This window comes from Phyllobates terribilis, unplaced genomic scaffold (genome assembly GCF_046119375.1).
Source record: "Phyllobates terribilis strain yellow unplaced genomic scaffold, ASM4611937v1 Scaffold_117__1_contigs__length_5270597, whole genome shotgun sequence".
In the NCBI taxonomy this organism is placed as follows: domain Eukaryota; kingdom Metazoa; phylum Chordata; class Amphibia; order Anura; family Dendrobatidae; genus Phyllobates; species Phyllobates terribilis.
This window is the reverse complement of record NW_027362877.1, coordinates 1577825-1595329: the sequence shown is the minus strand read 5'-3', so window position 1 is coordinate 1595329 and position 17505 is coordinate 1577825. Positions and strand designations below refer to the sequence as shown.

The window sequence follows — 17505 nt, the reverse complement described above, 5'->3', positions numbered from 1 at the left end:
TCCAGTGTTCATCCCTCCTTCTCCTGAATGACCCCGAGGATGGACGAGGACGAGACCACCAGAAGATTATTACACTTCACCCTGGAGATCATCTCCCTGCTGAGCGGAGAGGTAACTCCTCTACATTTCTATCAGCTTTATTGTGTTATGTAACAAGTCCGACATCGGGAAGAGGAAATCCAGAAGAGGAAGAGAAGGATTCTTTACTGTAAGAGCAGTGATTGTGTGCAGCTCTCTGCCAGGAGGAGTTGTCATGGGGATTCCCTATAAGAGCTGTAGAGGGGCCTGGATGTCTGTCCTGAGTGTAATAATATTCCAGGTTATGGCCCCAGATTACTGGAGACGGTTATTGATCCCGGGATTTCTACTGATTGTCAGATCTGGAGTCGGGAAGGAATTCTTCTCCCTAAGTGTCTCTCTCCATACACAGGATTACACAATAGTGAGGAAGACACCGGGGGAGGGTGTGACTCCCAGCATCCATCTCCAGGAGTCAGGAGGGCGGAGCCCGGACCCCATCACAGAGCCTCCCCCGCACCCCCCGATACATGAGAGGAAGAAGAAGAAGATCCTAGAGCTCAGCAACAAGATGATTGAGCTGCTGAGCGGAGAGGTGACTGCTGGGACATTATACAGGACAGCACTGGAGGATTCTGGGTGATGAGCGGAGAGGTGACTGCTGGGACATTATACAGGACAGCACTGGAGGATTCTGGGTGATGAGCGGAGAGGTGACTGCTGAGACATTATACAGGACAGCACTGGAGGATTCTGGGTGATGACCGGAGAGGTGACTGCTGGGACATTATACAGGACAGCCCTGGAGGATTTTGGGTGATGACCGGAGAGGTGACTGCTGGGACATTATACTGGACGGCACTGGAGGTTTCTGGGTGATGACCGGAGAGGTGACTGCTGGGACATTATACAGGACAGCACTGAAGGATTCTGGGTGATGACCGGAGAGGTGACTGCTGGGACATTATACAGGACAGCACTGGAGGATTCTGGGTGATGACCGGAGAGGTGACTGCTGGGACATTATACAGGACAGTACTGGAGGATTCTGGGTGATGAGCGGAGAGATGACTGCTGGGACATTATACAGGACAGCACTGGAGGATTCTGGGTGATGAGCGGAGAGGTGACTGCTGGGACATTATACAGGACAGCACTGGAGGATTCTGGGTGATGACCGGAGAGGTGACTGCTGGGACATTATACGGGACAGCACTGGAGGATTCTGGGTGATGACTGGAGAGGTGACTGCTGGGACATTATACTGGACAGCACTGGAGGATTCTGGGTGATGACTGGAGAGGTGACTGCTGGGACATTATACTGGACAGCACTGGAGGATTCTGGGTGATGACCGGAGAGGTGACTGCTGGGACATTATACAGGACAGCACTGGAGAGGATTCTGGGTGATGAGCGGAGAGGTGACTGCTGGGACATTATACAGGACAGCACTGGAGGATTCTGGGTGATGAGCGGAGAGGTGACTGCTGGGACATTATATAGGACAGCACTGGAGGATTCTGGGTGATGACCGGAGAGGTGACTGCTGGGACATTATACAGGACAGCACTGGAGGATTCTGGGTGATGACGGTGTCGTTGTTGTCAGGCTCCTATAAGGTGTCAGGACGTCGCTGTCTATCTCTCCATGGAGGAGTGGGAGTATCTAGAAGGACACCAGGATCGGTACCAGGAGGTGATGATGGAGGAGCTCCGGCCTCTGACATCACCAGGTGAGAGGAGACTCTTGTTGGCTCCGGTGGATGTGATGACGTCTCTCGGCCTCCTCCTATAATAGATGATTTTTCTCCAGACTTGCTCTGGTTTTCTCTACATTTTCTCACAGCTTTCATTCCCTGATTCTTCTCTTCTGATCTGTGAGTCGCGGTTTCTCCGCTGTCGTCTTCATCAGTCTTGAGTCTTCGTCCTCGGCGGCTTCTTTCAGAATCTTTCACCTTCCTTAGAGCATCGGTCACATTTTGTCTGCAGATGTCCCAGCGCTTCTGTCTGTTCTCTCCTGTGAGATCTTTCGGTACCTGAGTCTGTCGTGGATTGTTACTCAGCAGAGTCGGGGTTAATTTACTGATGATTTTCCCCCTAATCCGCTGTCGCTCGTCCGTCCCTCTGAATCGGTGCCGGCTCAATGTCGTCATCAGTCGTGGTCGGGCTTCTGGCTTTTTGGGTTTTGTTTCTCAGCATTTATTGGGCGGTAAGAACGACGTCGCTGCCATTTTCAGAACTGTTCCTGACACCCATCACTTTATCTTCCGTTATCGGAGCTGTGTGAGGGCTTCTCTTCTTGAATGGCCGCTGACCTTTTTATTGGTGACTTTTTTTGATCATTGTTTTTTCATTGCAGTTTTGGGGAGGTGTTTCTGATGTGTTTTTTTCTTTTGGCGTTTACCATGTGCAATAAATCCTGACTTGAAAATGCCAAATAATAATACTTTATTTTGCCAAATAATAATATATATATGTGTGTGTGTATATGTATGTAGATAGATTAGATAGGTAGATTTATTTTTATAAAACAAAAACATTTGTTCTAATTTTGGGAGACAAAGCAAAAATAATGGGGACTTCAATCTGAGATCCTGGTCTGGTGATAATAATAAGTGTAAGTCTCCGTTACAGGGATGTTTGTTCAGAAGAATATGTATTATGGAACTTTTCTGTGGAGTCTGACCAGACAATCTCTCCTTGGCTCCCCGTGTGCATCAGTAAGTGCCCATGACCCCGGTGCCGGCTCTCTAGTTGTCCTTTCTACACATTGATAGGTACTAACCGCTGCGTACCGGGTGCTCCCCACAACACCGTCCTTCCGGGTTCTGTGACTTCGTACGTTAGTCGTACATGTGCCCTTTTTTCCTCCTTTAGAGACAAACGCTACATTTGCTGCCTATTTTAGTGTTTATACCGAGGCGAATGTTGAGATTTATCTCTATTTAAAGAAGAAGAAAAATGCGGTAACCCGTCTTTTAATAGGAGGAAGTCAGGTTCTCTCCTCTGAGTGATCCCAGAGGATCCTTTCCAGGAGGGAGGCCGTGTCCTCATGGTGACATCATGAGCTCTCAAAAATACAATCACTGGTAAATGGTCACCGTCCTTCCCCCAATCTCCATACAGTGAATTAGGAGAGAAGAAACCGATGGATAGAAATGTGGAGCTTTCTCCAGCTCCTCTGTGGTTCCATCCCTGGAGACGAAACTTGGAGAAGTTGTGTTTTTTAGTACGGCTCCTCCATCTGACGAGGGTCTTCTCTGTCCCTCTCCTCAGGGTCCTCATCCTCCAAGTGCAGAGCATTAGGCTTTGGCCTCGCTGATTATCACTTCATACTTGAGGCCACAATGTGCTGGGTCCTTGGTACCGGGGGTGAGGACCACAACAATGTAATTTATTCCCTGATACATAAACATAGAATTACTGGTTCTGAGAGACGAGTCTCATATATAGACAGATACACGGCAGGTCATGTATTCAGTCTCTGTGTCTCCACAGATGGATCCAGGAGGAGAAATCCACCAGAGAGATGTCCCCGTCCTCTGTATCCCCAGGACTGTCCAGAGGAGATTCACAACATCCCGGAGGATCATCAGGTAGATGACACTGAAGTCCCCACAACATCTGACCATGAAGTGATGGGACCTGAGCTCATCTTACATTTTTCTTTTTAGGGTGAAGATCTGATTGATATTAAGGTTGAGGTTATACATGGAGCACAAGAGGCGACCGCAATATGGGCCGATCAGCAGGGTGAGGAAGGGAGACTGTCATGTCTGTTCTGTGGTCATCTACTACTACTTCCATCATTGCATGACACAATCTACAGTGGAATGTAAAAGTTTGGGCACCCCTGGCCAAATTCCTGTTATTGTGACCAGTTAAGCAAGTTAAAGATGAAATGATCTCTAAAAGACCTAAAGTTAAAGATGACACATTTCCTTTGTGTTACCCTTGGACATTTGTGTGCTCAGATAACTTTGACCAATGATTCAGATCTTACTTAGCCTGTTAGGGTTATGGCTCGTTCACTATCATCGTTAGGAAAGGCCAGGTGATGCAAATTTCCAGCTTTATAAAAACACAGCTTACTCTAACATTGTGCCAAAATAACCGCAGCCAGGGCTTCTTCTAATCCGCTGTCTAGCACTCTAAAAATGGTGGAGGCCCAGAAAGCAGGAGAAAGCTATGAGCAAAGCATTTTCAAGTTGCCCTTTCCTTGGTTCAAAATGTAATAAAGAAATGGTAGTTAACAGAAACAGTGGAGGTCAAGATAAGGTCTGGAAGACCAAGCAAATTTTCAGTAGGATTGCTAGAGAGGCAAATCAGAACCCCCACTTGACTGAAAATGACCTTCAGAAAGATTTAGCAGACTCTGAAGTTGTGGAACATTGTTGTACTCTTCAGAGACACCTGCACAAATATGGCCTTCATGGAAGAGTCATCAGAAGAAAACCTCTCCTGCGACCTCACCATAAAATTCAGCGTCAGAAGTATGCAAAAGTACATCTAAGAAGGTCTGATGCATTTTGTAAACAAGTCTTGTGGACCGATGAGGTTAAAATAGAGCAATGATCAAAGTTGTGTGGAGAAAAAAGGGCACAGAATTTTAGTAAAAGAACATGGTGGTGGATCAATCCTGCTTTGGGGTTGTGTTGCAGCCAATGGCACAGGGAACGGGTAGAGGGAAGAATGGATTCCATGAAATTTCAGCAAATTCTTGATACATACATAATACCATCTGCAAAAAAGCTGGAGGTAAAAAGAGGATGGCTTCTACAAATGGATAATGATACTATACTAAACACATGTCAAAATCCACAATAGACGACCTCAAAAGGCGCAAGCTGAAGGTTTTACAATGGCCCTCACAGTCCCCTGATCTGAACATCATTGAAAATCTGTGGCTAGACCTCAAAATAGCAGACGATGCAAGACGACCCAAGAATCTCATAGAACTGGAAGAATTCTCCAAAGAAGAATGAATGAAAATCCCTCAAACAAGAATTGAAAGACTATTGTCTGGCTACAAAAAGCATTTACAAGCTGTGATACTTTCAAAAGGGGGCGCTACTAGCTACTAACCTTGCCGGGTGCCAAAACTTTTGCATTTGCCCATTTTCCCTTATTGAATTTTTTTTTAAATGTAAAAGATGAAAATATATATAGTTTATTGTTTTGCCTTAAATACAAAGGAAATGTCATCTGTAACTTTAGGCCGTTTAGAGATTATTTCATCTTCAACTTAACTATTCACAATAACAGTAATTTTGACCATTGGAGCCCAAACTTTTACATGTCACAGTATTCTGTCACTGTGTGTTTCCTACAGATGGACTCATGGAAAGAAATCCACCAGAGAGATGTCCCCGTCCTCTGTATCCCCAGGACTGTCCAGAGGAGAATCACAACATCCCGGAGAGTCATCAGGTAGACGGTGCTGAGCCCTGTACTGGATCTGTATATGGGGGACATTTCTGATCGAGGTCATAGATGTCACAGATTTTGGTGGCTTCTTGTATTGTGCTGATTGTTACATCTGATATATCAGGAGGAAGATCCGACTAAGAATAAAGTGAAGGACGAGACAGAAGAAGAAGCGATGACGAGGGAGGATCAGCCGTGTGTGAGTGACGGGAAGGAGGAGATTCCTGTAGATGTTTCCACAGGTGTGTAATAATGTCCGGCGTGTGATGATGATGATGACCGGCGTGTGATGATGATGATGATTGGCATGTGACTATGATTAGCGGCGTGTGATGATGATGACTGGCGTATGACGATGATGATTGGCATGTGACTATGATTAGCGGCGTGTGATGATGATGACTGGCGTATGACGATGACGATTGGCATGTGACTATGATTAGCGGCGTGTGATGATGATGACTGGCGTATGACGATGATGATTGGCATGTGACTATGATTAGCGGCGTGTGATGATGATGACTGGCGTATGACGATGATGATTGGCATGTGACTATGATTAGCGGCGTGTGATGATGATGACTGGCGTATGACGATGATGATTGGCATGTGACTATGATTAGTGACGTGTGATGATGATGACTGGCGTATGACGATGATGATTGGCATGTGACTATGATTAGCGGCGTGTGATGATGATGACTGGCGTATGATGATGATGATTGGCATGTAACTATGATTAGCGGCGTGTGATGATGATGATGACTGGCGTATGATGATGATGATTGGCATGTGACTATGATTAGCGGCGTATGATGATGATGATTGGCATGTGACTATGATTAGCGGCGTGTGATGATGACTGGCGTATGACGATGATGATTGGCATGTGACTATGATTAGCGGCGTGTGATGATGATGACTGGCGTATGATGATGATGATTGGCATGTGACTATGATTAGCGGCGTATGATGATGATGATTGGCATGTGACTATGATTAGCGGCGTGTGATGATGATGACTGGCGTATGATGATGATGATTGGCATGTGACTATTATTAGCGGCGTGTGATGATGATGATTGGCATGTGACTATGATTAGCGGCGTGTGATGATGATGATGACTGGCGTATGACAATGATGATTGGCATGTGACTGATTAGCGGCGTGTGATGATGATGACTGGCGTATGATGATGATGATTGGCATGTGACTATAATTAGCTGCGTGTGATGATGATGACTGGCGTATGACGATGATGATTGGCATGTGACTATGATTAGCGGCGTATGATGATGATGATTGGCATGTGACTATGATTAGCGGCGTGTGATGATGATGACTGGCGTATGACGATGATGATTGGCATGTGACTATGATTAGCGGCGTGTGATGATGATGACTGGCGTATGATGATGATTGGCATGTGACTATTATTAGCGGCGTGTGATGATGATGACTGGCGTATGATGATGATGATTGGCATGTGACTATGATTAGCGGCGTGTGATGATGATGACTGGCGTATGACGATGATGATTGGCATGTGACTATGATTAGCGGCGTGTGATGATGATGACTGGCGTATCATGATGATGATTGGCATGTGACTATGATTAGCGGCGTGTGATGATGATGACTGGCGTATGATGATGATGATTGGCATGTGACTATGATTAGCGGCGTGTGATGATGATGACTGGCGTATGACGATGATGATTGGCATGTGACTATGATTAGCGGCGTGTGATGATGATGACTGGCGTATGATGATGATGATTGGCATGTGACTATTATTAGCGGCGTGTGATGATGATGACTGGCGTATGATGATGATGATTGGCATGTGACTATGATTAGCGGCGTGTGATGATGATGACTGGCGTATGACGATGATGATTGGCATGTGACTATGATTAGCGGCGTGTGATGATGATGACTGGCGTATCATGATGATGATTGGCATGTGACTATGATTAGCGGCGTGTGATGATGATGATGACTGGCGTATGACGATGATTGGCATGTGACTATGATTAGCGGCGTGTGATGATGATGACTGGCGTATGACGATGATGATTGGCATGTGACTATGATTAGCGGCGTGTGATGATGATGACTGGCGTATGACGATGATGATTGGCATGTGATTATGATTAGCGGCGTGTGATGATGATGACTGGCGTATGACGATGATGATTGGCATGTGACTATGATTAGCGGCGTGTGATGATGATGACTGGCGTATGACGATGATGATTGGCATGTGACTATGATTAGCGGCGTGTGATGATGACCGGTGTGTGATATTGTATGAAGTCTCCGGTGCAGTGAAGCTTTATCCGCCGTCCACATCACAGCAGAAGCGTCCGGTGATGTCTCGGCTGCTCTTGTACAGAGTCCGGTTGCGCACCGATGAATAACTGGGCCGCATTCACACCTCTTCTTAATGATTTAAGAAGCACATTTTTAATTTTCCTAATTGTGTTTTTTAATATTACTTCCATCTTTTATTTTCGTATTATTCTTACACAAGTCTCATGCTGCCATATAAATGACTGAGCTTGCGATTCGGACAGAACCCCGGGGGAAGATTCCGTATAATGAGGCGCTGTGGACGCCGTCTGGCCTATGATCCAGTGATGTCCATCTTTTTCAGCGTGCATAAAAGCGCAGTCGACCAGAGGCTAGACGGAGTCCGGTGTAACTCTGCTGCCTCATTATTCTGAATGGATCCCTCGGGGGTGTCATCTGAATCGTGTATTTTGTAGATTTAGATGGAAACCCCGATGTACAGTGGGTACGGAAAGTATTCAGACCCCTTTACATTTTTCACTCTTTGTTTCATTGCAGCTATTCGGTAAGTTCTAAAAAGTTTATTTTTTTATCATTATAGTACACTCTGCACCCCATCTTGACTGAAAAAAACAAGAAATGTAGAAATTTTTGCAAATTTATTAAAAAAGAAAAACTGAAATATCACATGGTCATAAGTATTCAGACCCTTTACTCAGTGTTGAGTAGAAGCCCCTTTTGAGCTAGTACAGCCATGAGTCTTCTTGGGAATGATGCAACAAGTTTTTCACCCCTGGATTTGGGGATCCTCTGCCATTCTTCCTTACAGATCCTCTCCAGTTCCATCAGGTTGGATGGTGAACGTTGGTGGACAGACATTTTCAGGTCTCTCCAGAGATGCTCAATTGGGTTTAGGTCAGGGCTCTGGCTGGGCCAGTCAAGAATGGTCACAGAGTTGTTCTGAAGCCACTCCTTTGTCATTTTAGCTGTGTGCTTAGGGTCACTGTCTTGTTGGAAGGTGAACCTTCGGCCAAGTCTGAGCTCCAGAGCACTCTAGAAGAGGTTTTCATCCAGGATATCTCTGTACTTGGCTGCTTTCGTGTTTCCTTCAATTGCAACCAGTCATCCTGTCTCTGCAGCTGAAAAATACCCCCATAGCATGATGCTGCCTCCACCATGTTTCACTGTAGGGATTGTATTGGGCAGGTCATGAGCAGTGCCAGGTTTTCTCCACACATACCGCTTAGAATTATCACCAAAAAGTTCTATCTTCGTCTCATCAGACCAGAGAATCTTATTTCTCATAATCTGTGAGTCCTTCATGTGTTTTTGAGCAAACTCTATGCGGGCTTTCATATGTCTTGCACTGAGTAGATCCTTCCATCTGGCCACTCTGCCATAAAGGCCCGACTGGTGGAGGGCTGCAGTGATCGTTGACTTTTGTGAGCTTTCTCCCTACTGCATCGCTGGAGCTCAGCCACAGTGATCTTGGGGTTTTTCTTTACCTCTCCTACCAAGGCTCTTCTCCCACGATTGCTCAGTTTGGCTGGACGGCCAGGTCTAGGAAGACTTCTGGTGGTCCCAAACTTCTTCCATTTAAGGATTATGAAGGCCACTGTGCTCTTAGGAGCCTTGATTAATGCCGAAATTCTTTTGAAACCTTGGCCAGATCTGTGCCTTGCCACAATTCTGTCTCTGAGCTCCTTGGGCAGTTCCTTTGAGCTGATGATTCTCATTTGGTCTGACATGCACTGTGAGCGGTGAGGTCTTATATAGACAGGTGTGTGTCTTTCAAAATCAAGTCCTATAAGTTTAATTAAACTCAGCTGGACTCCAATGAAGGAGTAGAACCATCTCAAGGAGGATCACAAGGAAATGGACAGCATGTGACTTAAATATGAGTGTCTGAGCGAAGGATTTGAATACTTATGACCATGTGATGGGGTGCAGAGTGTACTTTAATGAGAAAAATAAAGGAACTTTTTAGAATTTACTAAATGGCTGCAATGAAACAAAGAGTGAAAAATGTAAAGGGGTCTGAATACTTCCCGTACCCACTGTAAGTGTTCAGCGTACAGCACAGGATAAATATGATCCAAAATGTTCTGTACCCCAAAATGCCACCATTAAGAGCTTCTACTCAACCCACAAAAAACAAGTCCCCACTCAGGTTCATCATCTGTAAACAGTAATATAGGGGGTGTCCATATTACTGGTAGCACAAAGGCTCTGGAAAAGTGACTTGGCTCCCACTTAAAGAAATCCAGTGACATCTGCGCTCCCAAATCCAAATGCCCCCTCCTCCTGGGCCCCACCGTGTGCAGTTAGCATCCACATGTTTGGCATTACTGTAGCGGGGAGAGCCAATTTATTTCTCCAGAAGGCACTAGCTGGGAATCATGTACTGGGCGCTACAACGTAAGGGCACTACAATGTACCGGACACTACAATGTACTGGCCACTATAAGGGAATATTTGCATTTTCACTTCACAACATCCATTACTGCTCGTTTCTGGAAAGCACCCATGGAGTCAAATTCATCACTACACCTATAGATACATTTCCATAGGGGTGTAGTTTGCAAACTGGTGTCACTTGAGGGGGGATTCTGCTCTTCTGCCACTTTGGGGCTCTGTATATGGAGTCTGCAAACTGTTCTACTAAAGTTTGTTCCCCAAGAGTCAAATAGCGCTCCTTCCCTCCCGAGTCTCGCCATGTGGCTAAGCAGTACAGTACAGACACTTATGGGGTATTGCCCCGTTCAGCAGAAATTGTATAACAAATTATGTGGTCATTTTTACTCATTTTCCTTTGTGAAAATGTAAAATCTGGGGCTAAAATAATATTATAGCTGTAAAAATGTAATTTTTTTTTCTTCACCGTTCAATTGTATAACATTTTGTGAATCACAATTACCTTGTATTCATTGGGAAAGTGCGCGGTGGATTCTGGATGTGACGCTCGGGGAAACCCCACCCACAGCCCGGCATCCACCGCGGGGATCGCATCACCGAGTCACGCCTCACTTGACGTGACATCAGGGGAAGCAAGAGCCGGCTGAGGCCGGGGATCGCGTGATGCCGGTGAGTGGCCAGCGATAGCGCCGCTCACAGCCAATAAAGACAAAGCAAGATAATTAAAAAAAATCTTCTCTCAATGGGTTAATTACATTGGGGGCATTTTTAATAGTAGTGGACAACTTCTTTAATTGCTTGGACACTTTTCTACACTGAGGGCAAGATACGAAGCTTGAGAGAGTGAAATGGCACCGGAGGTACATTAAGGGAACCTGCCATCAGTAATTACCACTTAAAGAACTATTTGCTGTCTAATCTCTGCCACCCCTGACTTGTGCCAATGTCACCAGTTTATAAGTGTCATTCACTTTACCTGTCATTGTGTTAATGTTATGGTATGTAGTTGTCCTCCTTATTCCCGGTACTTTCACTGACGAGGGTCTTCATTGTGAGATCCAGAAAATACATTCAGAAATCTCTTTTGTGTTGAAGAAAAAACTCACATCTAATTTATCTTTCATCCTGATAGGAAATCCTTGTGAGAATAACGGTTCATCACTAAATTGTAAAAAAGAAGATATCATGAAGCACTCTAATGGAGAAAACCTCATCACCCTTCCTGCACCTCCTGGACTTCACAGCACTTCACTTTCTTATAATCCTCCTAATCATGAGGAATCATCTCCTGAACAATCTCTCATTATTACCAAAAGTCCAGGTGGCAAAGTAGATTCAAGATTTCAGTGTGACAAGAAATTTCCAAAAAGCTCAAATTTTTTAACACGCAGAAAACACAAAGGAAAAAAGACATACTCCTGTTCAGAATGTGGGAAATGCTTTACATATAAATCACAATTTGTTATACATGAGAGAATTCACACAGGAGAAAAGCCATTTTCATGTTCGGAATGTGGGAAGGCCTTTAAACATAAAGGGGATCTTATTACACATCAGAGAATTCATACAGGAGAGAAGCCATATTCATGTTCAGAATGTGGGAAATGTTTTGGAAGTAAATCAGATCTTGTTAAACATCAAAGAATTCACACAGGGGAAAAACCTTTTTCATGTTTACAATGTAGAAGGTGCTTTCCAGATAAATCACAGTTTGTTATACATCAGAGAATTCACACAGGAGAAACGCCGTATTCATGTTCAGAATGTGGGAAATGCTTTACATTTAAAGGGAGTCTTATTATACATCAGAGAATTCACACAGGAGAGAAGCCGTATTCATGTTCGGAATGTGGGAAATGCTTTACATTTAAAGGGAGTCTTATTACACATCAGAAAATTCACACAGGAGAGAAGCCATATTCATGTTCAGAATGTGGGAAGTCCTTTACAGATAAAAGGAGTCTTATTCCACATCAGCGAATTCACACAGGAGAGAAGCCATATTCGTGTTCAGAATGTGGGAAATGCTTTAGAAATAAAGGGAATCTTATTACACATCAGAGAAATCACACAGGAGAAAAAAACATTTTCATGTTCCTTATGTGAGAAGTCCTTCACAAATAAAGGGAGTCTTATAACACATCAGAGAATTCACACAGGAGAAAAACCATTTTTGTGTTCACTATGTGGGAAGACCTTCACAGCTAAAGGGCATCTTAGTAAACATCAGAGCATTCATACTGGAGAGTCGCCATATTCATGTTCAGAATGTGGGAAATGTGTTTTAGTTATAAATCAGATCTTGTTAAACATCAGAGAATTCACACAGGAGAAAAGCCGTATTCATGTGCAGAATGTGGGAAATGCTTTACAGAGAAATCAAAACTTGTGACACACGAGAAAATTCACACAGGAGAGCAGCCGTATTCATGTTCAGAATGCGGGAAATCTTTTATGCGTAAATCAAATCTTTCTACTCATAAGAGAATTCATACAGGAGAGAAGCCATTTTCTTGTTTAGAATGTGAGAAATGTTTTAAAAGTAAATCAGAGCTGGTTTTACATCAAAGAATTCACACCAGGGAGAAACCGTTTTCATGTTTAGAATGTGGAAAATGCTTTACAGGTAAATCAGATCTTGTTAGACATCAGAGAACTCACACAGGAGAGAAGCCGTATTCATGTTCAGAATGTGGGAAATCTTTTATGCGTAAATCAAGTCTTTCTGTTCATAAGAGAATTCATACAGGAGAAAAGCCATTTTTTTATTCAGAATGTGGAAAGTCCTTCAATCATAAAGGGGATCTTATTACACATCAGAGAATTCACACAAGAGAAAAACTTTTTTCATGTTTAGCATGTGGAAGATGCTTTGCAAATAAATCAGATCTTGTTAAACATCACAAAATTCACACAGGAGAAAAGCCGTATTCATGTTCATTCTGTGAGAAATGCTTTACAAAAAAACCTTATCTTGTGCAGCATGAGAGAAGTCACACAGGAGAGAAGCCGTATTCATGTTCAGAATGTGGGAAATCTTTTATACATAAATCACACCTTGTAAAACATGAGAGAAGTCATATGGGAAAGAAAGTGTAATTATGTTCACTGTGTTTTATAAAGTTTAATAAACATTGTTCACCATAAATGAGTACACCCCCTTTGATGAGTAAGATTTTGTTTAATGGAAAACAAAAACAGTAGGAGCGCCAGTGGTGAAGAGCCTGAGGTTTGGGGGGGGGGAAATGAAGGGGGAGATGTAGTGACCACTCACCTGGTCCTGTTGTGCAAAGGAGCCCCGCACAACAAGGGAAAACGCTTCCAGGTGGGGGTCTGTAAGATGATCACAACTTGGCAGGAACTGTTGTAGGGAGCTTCTGTCTGCTTCAGCGGTCACATGACCAGGACCGTGTGACCGAAGTGGGCATTCCACAATGAATGAATCTACCTGAGGAAGATAGCGTCTGCTATCGAAACGCGTCGTGGCGTTAGAGAGCGTACTAAACAATAAAAGGTTTGTGTGTTATAACCTAATCCACTGTCTAGTTGTTCTAGCGCTTCACTAACACCGCAGAATTCCTTCTTTCTAGATTTTATTTAATAGCTCACTGAACACAAGATCAATTTCTAAAATTTTGCCAACACTGAATTTCATAGAACATTTTTTTGTAATCAAAACATGAAAGTAAAGGTAATAATATAACTCTCATTACAAAATCTTCAGTTTTACTCAAATTAGTTGATGCAAAAAATGAGTACACCCCACATCAAAAGCTACTACATCTATTATTTTGTATGGCCTCCATAATTTTAAAGGACGTCCCCAAGTTTTCTAGGCCTGGAATGAACAAGTTAGTGACAATACTATATCTATCTTTTATCTCTTTTTCAATAACGAGCTCTTAGAGCCTGGATGCTGGATGGAGCGATGACAACTTGTCTCTTCAGAATTCCCCATAGGTGTTTGGTTGGGTTCAGATCAGGAGACACTTGGCCACTGAATCACTGTCACCCTGTTCTTCAGAAATGTAACAGTGGCCTACCAAGGGAGCAGAGTGATGGCAGCATCTTCTCTGTCACTACAGAGCAGAACATCTGTGAATTCAAGATACCATCAATGAAATGTAGCTCCTCATGCAGCCGCACATAAGGACACGGCCACCACCAGGTCTCTCTGTAGACACCATGCATTCTCATTGTATTCCTCACCTCTTCAATGTTGTAAAGTTTTGAAGCCATCAGTTCCAAAAAAAACATTTATTTTGGTCTCATCACTCCAGAGTATAAAGTCCCAGGAGGCTTCATATGTTTCCGCATGTGTCCTGGCAGATTGTAGGGCGGCTTTTTTGTCCATGGGATTTAGGAGAGGCTTTCTATGTGGACAACACCCATGTCTGCCATTCTATAGAAAACATTGTCTGCTTTCAGCTCATCTCTCAATGCTTGGATGAAAAATCACAGTTGGCAAGGAATGGACGGGACAAAGAAAGTTACTGATGTTATGGAGACCCTCTTTGGTTTAAGGAGAACTTTGGTTTAGACAGCAAAGGGTCTTCACGTTGCCAGCGAGATTCAAATTAAGGTACTTCATCGATGAAGGGAGAGAGACAGAATACATGTGACATTCATTGTCAGCAAGTAGAGTCTTCTGGTGTGGCAACCTAGACTCACCAATTTATTAGCTAGACAAAAAAGCGGAACTTCGTTTTTGTATACAACTGAACAGACAACCAAAATAGCTTATCAGTAACAAACACATTTCCCTTGACCCAACGTAAAATCTTCTCAGAGACTTTCACAGGAAACCAGTATCTTAGTCAGACATTTCACAATGTATGTCTTAAAACACTCAAGCAGAGGCCTCATGAATCAGAATTGTTTTATCTAATTAATAATATATAGGTATTAAAAATTAACCATAACACTATCATGGCAAAATATTTTATACCACTATCTTGTATGAGTCTGCCTTGGGGCACGACTATTCACCACCTGATTAACATGTATACATAAGCTGACATTTATCTAGCGGTTACTGATATTATGGCAGTGATAGATATCAACTATCATCACTCACTCTCTGCCCAATCCCGTAGTTGTCCATAATGAATTGCACAGTGTGTGTATTTGTACTTGTTATAGCTGAGCCGGCACCATTTGAAATCATTAGCAGGAGGAAAACCTCATTGCCAAGCGATCATATCTCTTATAACACTGAGGAGCCAGATTTATTAGTGGGTACCATCTTTATACTCCAATAGATGGTTACCTTATATGCATCTATTGATGCATGAGAAATTTTGTGTTTAAAAGTATTTTAATAAATTAATAAAGTTTATACATTTTAAATATTTCTATATATCCACAATTCTCCTACTTCACCTTTCCTCTACCTAACATGACTATTTTGGTGGTGCACACCTGTGGATATAGATCTGATGAGAATAGACCATCCTTTTGACTTTATGGGCTGCAGTCAAGAACTGGAAGGAGACCATACATTGTAGGCTACATTCTGCTAGCTTCACTAACATATACCTGGGAAAGGATCATAGATTCTGCTGGCTCCAATAATATACAGTTAGGTCCATATATATTTGGACAGAGACAACATTTTTCTAATTTTGGTTCTAGACATTACCACAATGAATTTTAAACAAAACAATTCAGATGCAGTTGAAGTTCAGACTTTCAGCTTTCATTTGAGGGTATCCACACTAAAATTGGATGAAGGGTTTAGGAGTTTCAGCTCCTTAACATGTGCCACCCTGTTTTTAAAGGGACCAAAAGTAATTGGACAGATTAAATAATTGTAAATAAAATGTTCATTTCTAGTACTTGGTTGAAAACCCTTTGTTGGCAATGACAGCCTGAAGTCTTGAACTCATGGACATGGACTCATGACACTACGGATGTCCTAACGCGGGTCGACGGCGTTCGCCTGGATGAAGGTGTCTTGCTCGTCACGGCAGATGTTGAGAGTTTGTATACCTGCATTGAACATGCAATTGGTCTGGACGCGGTCCGTCTCTTCCTCGGGGCGTCCGACCTGGGCGGCCCTTGTGCGAATTAATTCTTGAGCTGCTGCACTTCGTGCTCACATATAATTATTTTTTGTTTAAAGATATGATATATCTGCAGAGGCGTGGCACGGCCATGGGGGCGGCCTGCGCTCCCTCGTACACCAATCTCTTCTTGGGCGCATGGGAGAGACAGATTTTTGGCTACAGGGGTGCCCGGGCTACGGACCGTGTGCTCTGCTGGCTCCGCTATATCGATGATATTTTATTTTTTTGGCGTGGCACGGTGCCGCAGCTCGAGAGTTTTATGGCACAATTAAATTGTAATATGTGGGGAATTCGGCTGACGTACAAATTTGACAAGCACAAGATGGAGTTCCTGGATGTCTGTCTTGAGGTGGACAGCGCCGGGCACCTCCAGACAGACATACACAGGAAACCTACGTCGGTCAATTCCCTCGTTCATGCCACAAGTGCACACCATCCCACAACTATTAGGGTTGTTCCAGTCGGACAGTTCCTGAGGGCGAGACGGATCTGCTCTTCAGACCCTAAATTCGAACAACATGCTACCGATTTAAAAAACAGATTTGAACTACGTGGTTATAGCAAAAGATGTATAAGGCTATGTGCACACGATGCAGAAATGAAGCAGAAAATTTCTGCATCATTTCTGCATCTCCCTGGCAGAAAAAACGCATGCAGATTGTGCCTGCGTTTTTCCTGCAGAATACATGCGGATCCACATGCAGATTCACATGCGTTTCCGCATGCAGATTGACAAGCGCTTTCCAGGCGATTTTAGCATCACCTGGAAAGTGCTTGACAACTAGGTCACACTATATAAATCCATGCAAACAGCATGGATTTATATAGTGTGACCCGAGAGAGTGTATATACTTACCTCCGATGGCCCGCGCTGTCCCGCTCACTCCGTTCTCCCGGCTGCCGGCAACTTTGAATTGAAAGACCTGCCGACGTCAGCGTCACGTGACCCGTCACATGACTCTGACGTCACCGCAGGTCCTACAACTCACTGCAAGTGCCGGGAACCAAGCGGGAGCGCTGCGCGGGCCGACAGAAGGTAAGAATACATTTATTTTTTATTTTATTCTTTTTTTTACAGCTTTTTAATGGTACCTGGGTGTGGATGAGACTCTCCTCTCCTCCACACTCGGGTACCATCCGCATATTAGAACGCGGCAATAACGCAAGTACAAATGCTGTCTTGCGGAATTGGCGCGTTCTAATGCAAGTCAATGGCGGCGAAATCACCGCGTTTCCGCAAAATTAATTGACATGCTGCGGATTTTTGACCGCAGCGTTCA

At 43.7% G+C, this 17505-nt stretch overlaps 1 pseudogene; it reads left to right on the top strand.

Annotated features, from left to right (window-relative positions):
• The first annotated feature begins 11327 nt into the window (after window positions 1-11327).
• Window positions 11328-13263, top strand: LOC141201526 (uncharacterized; annotated as a pseudogene).
• Window positions 13264-17505: the final 4242 nt, after the last annotated feature.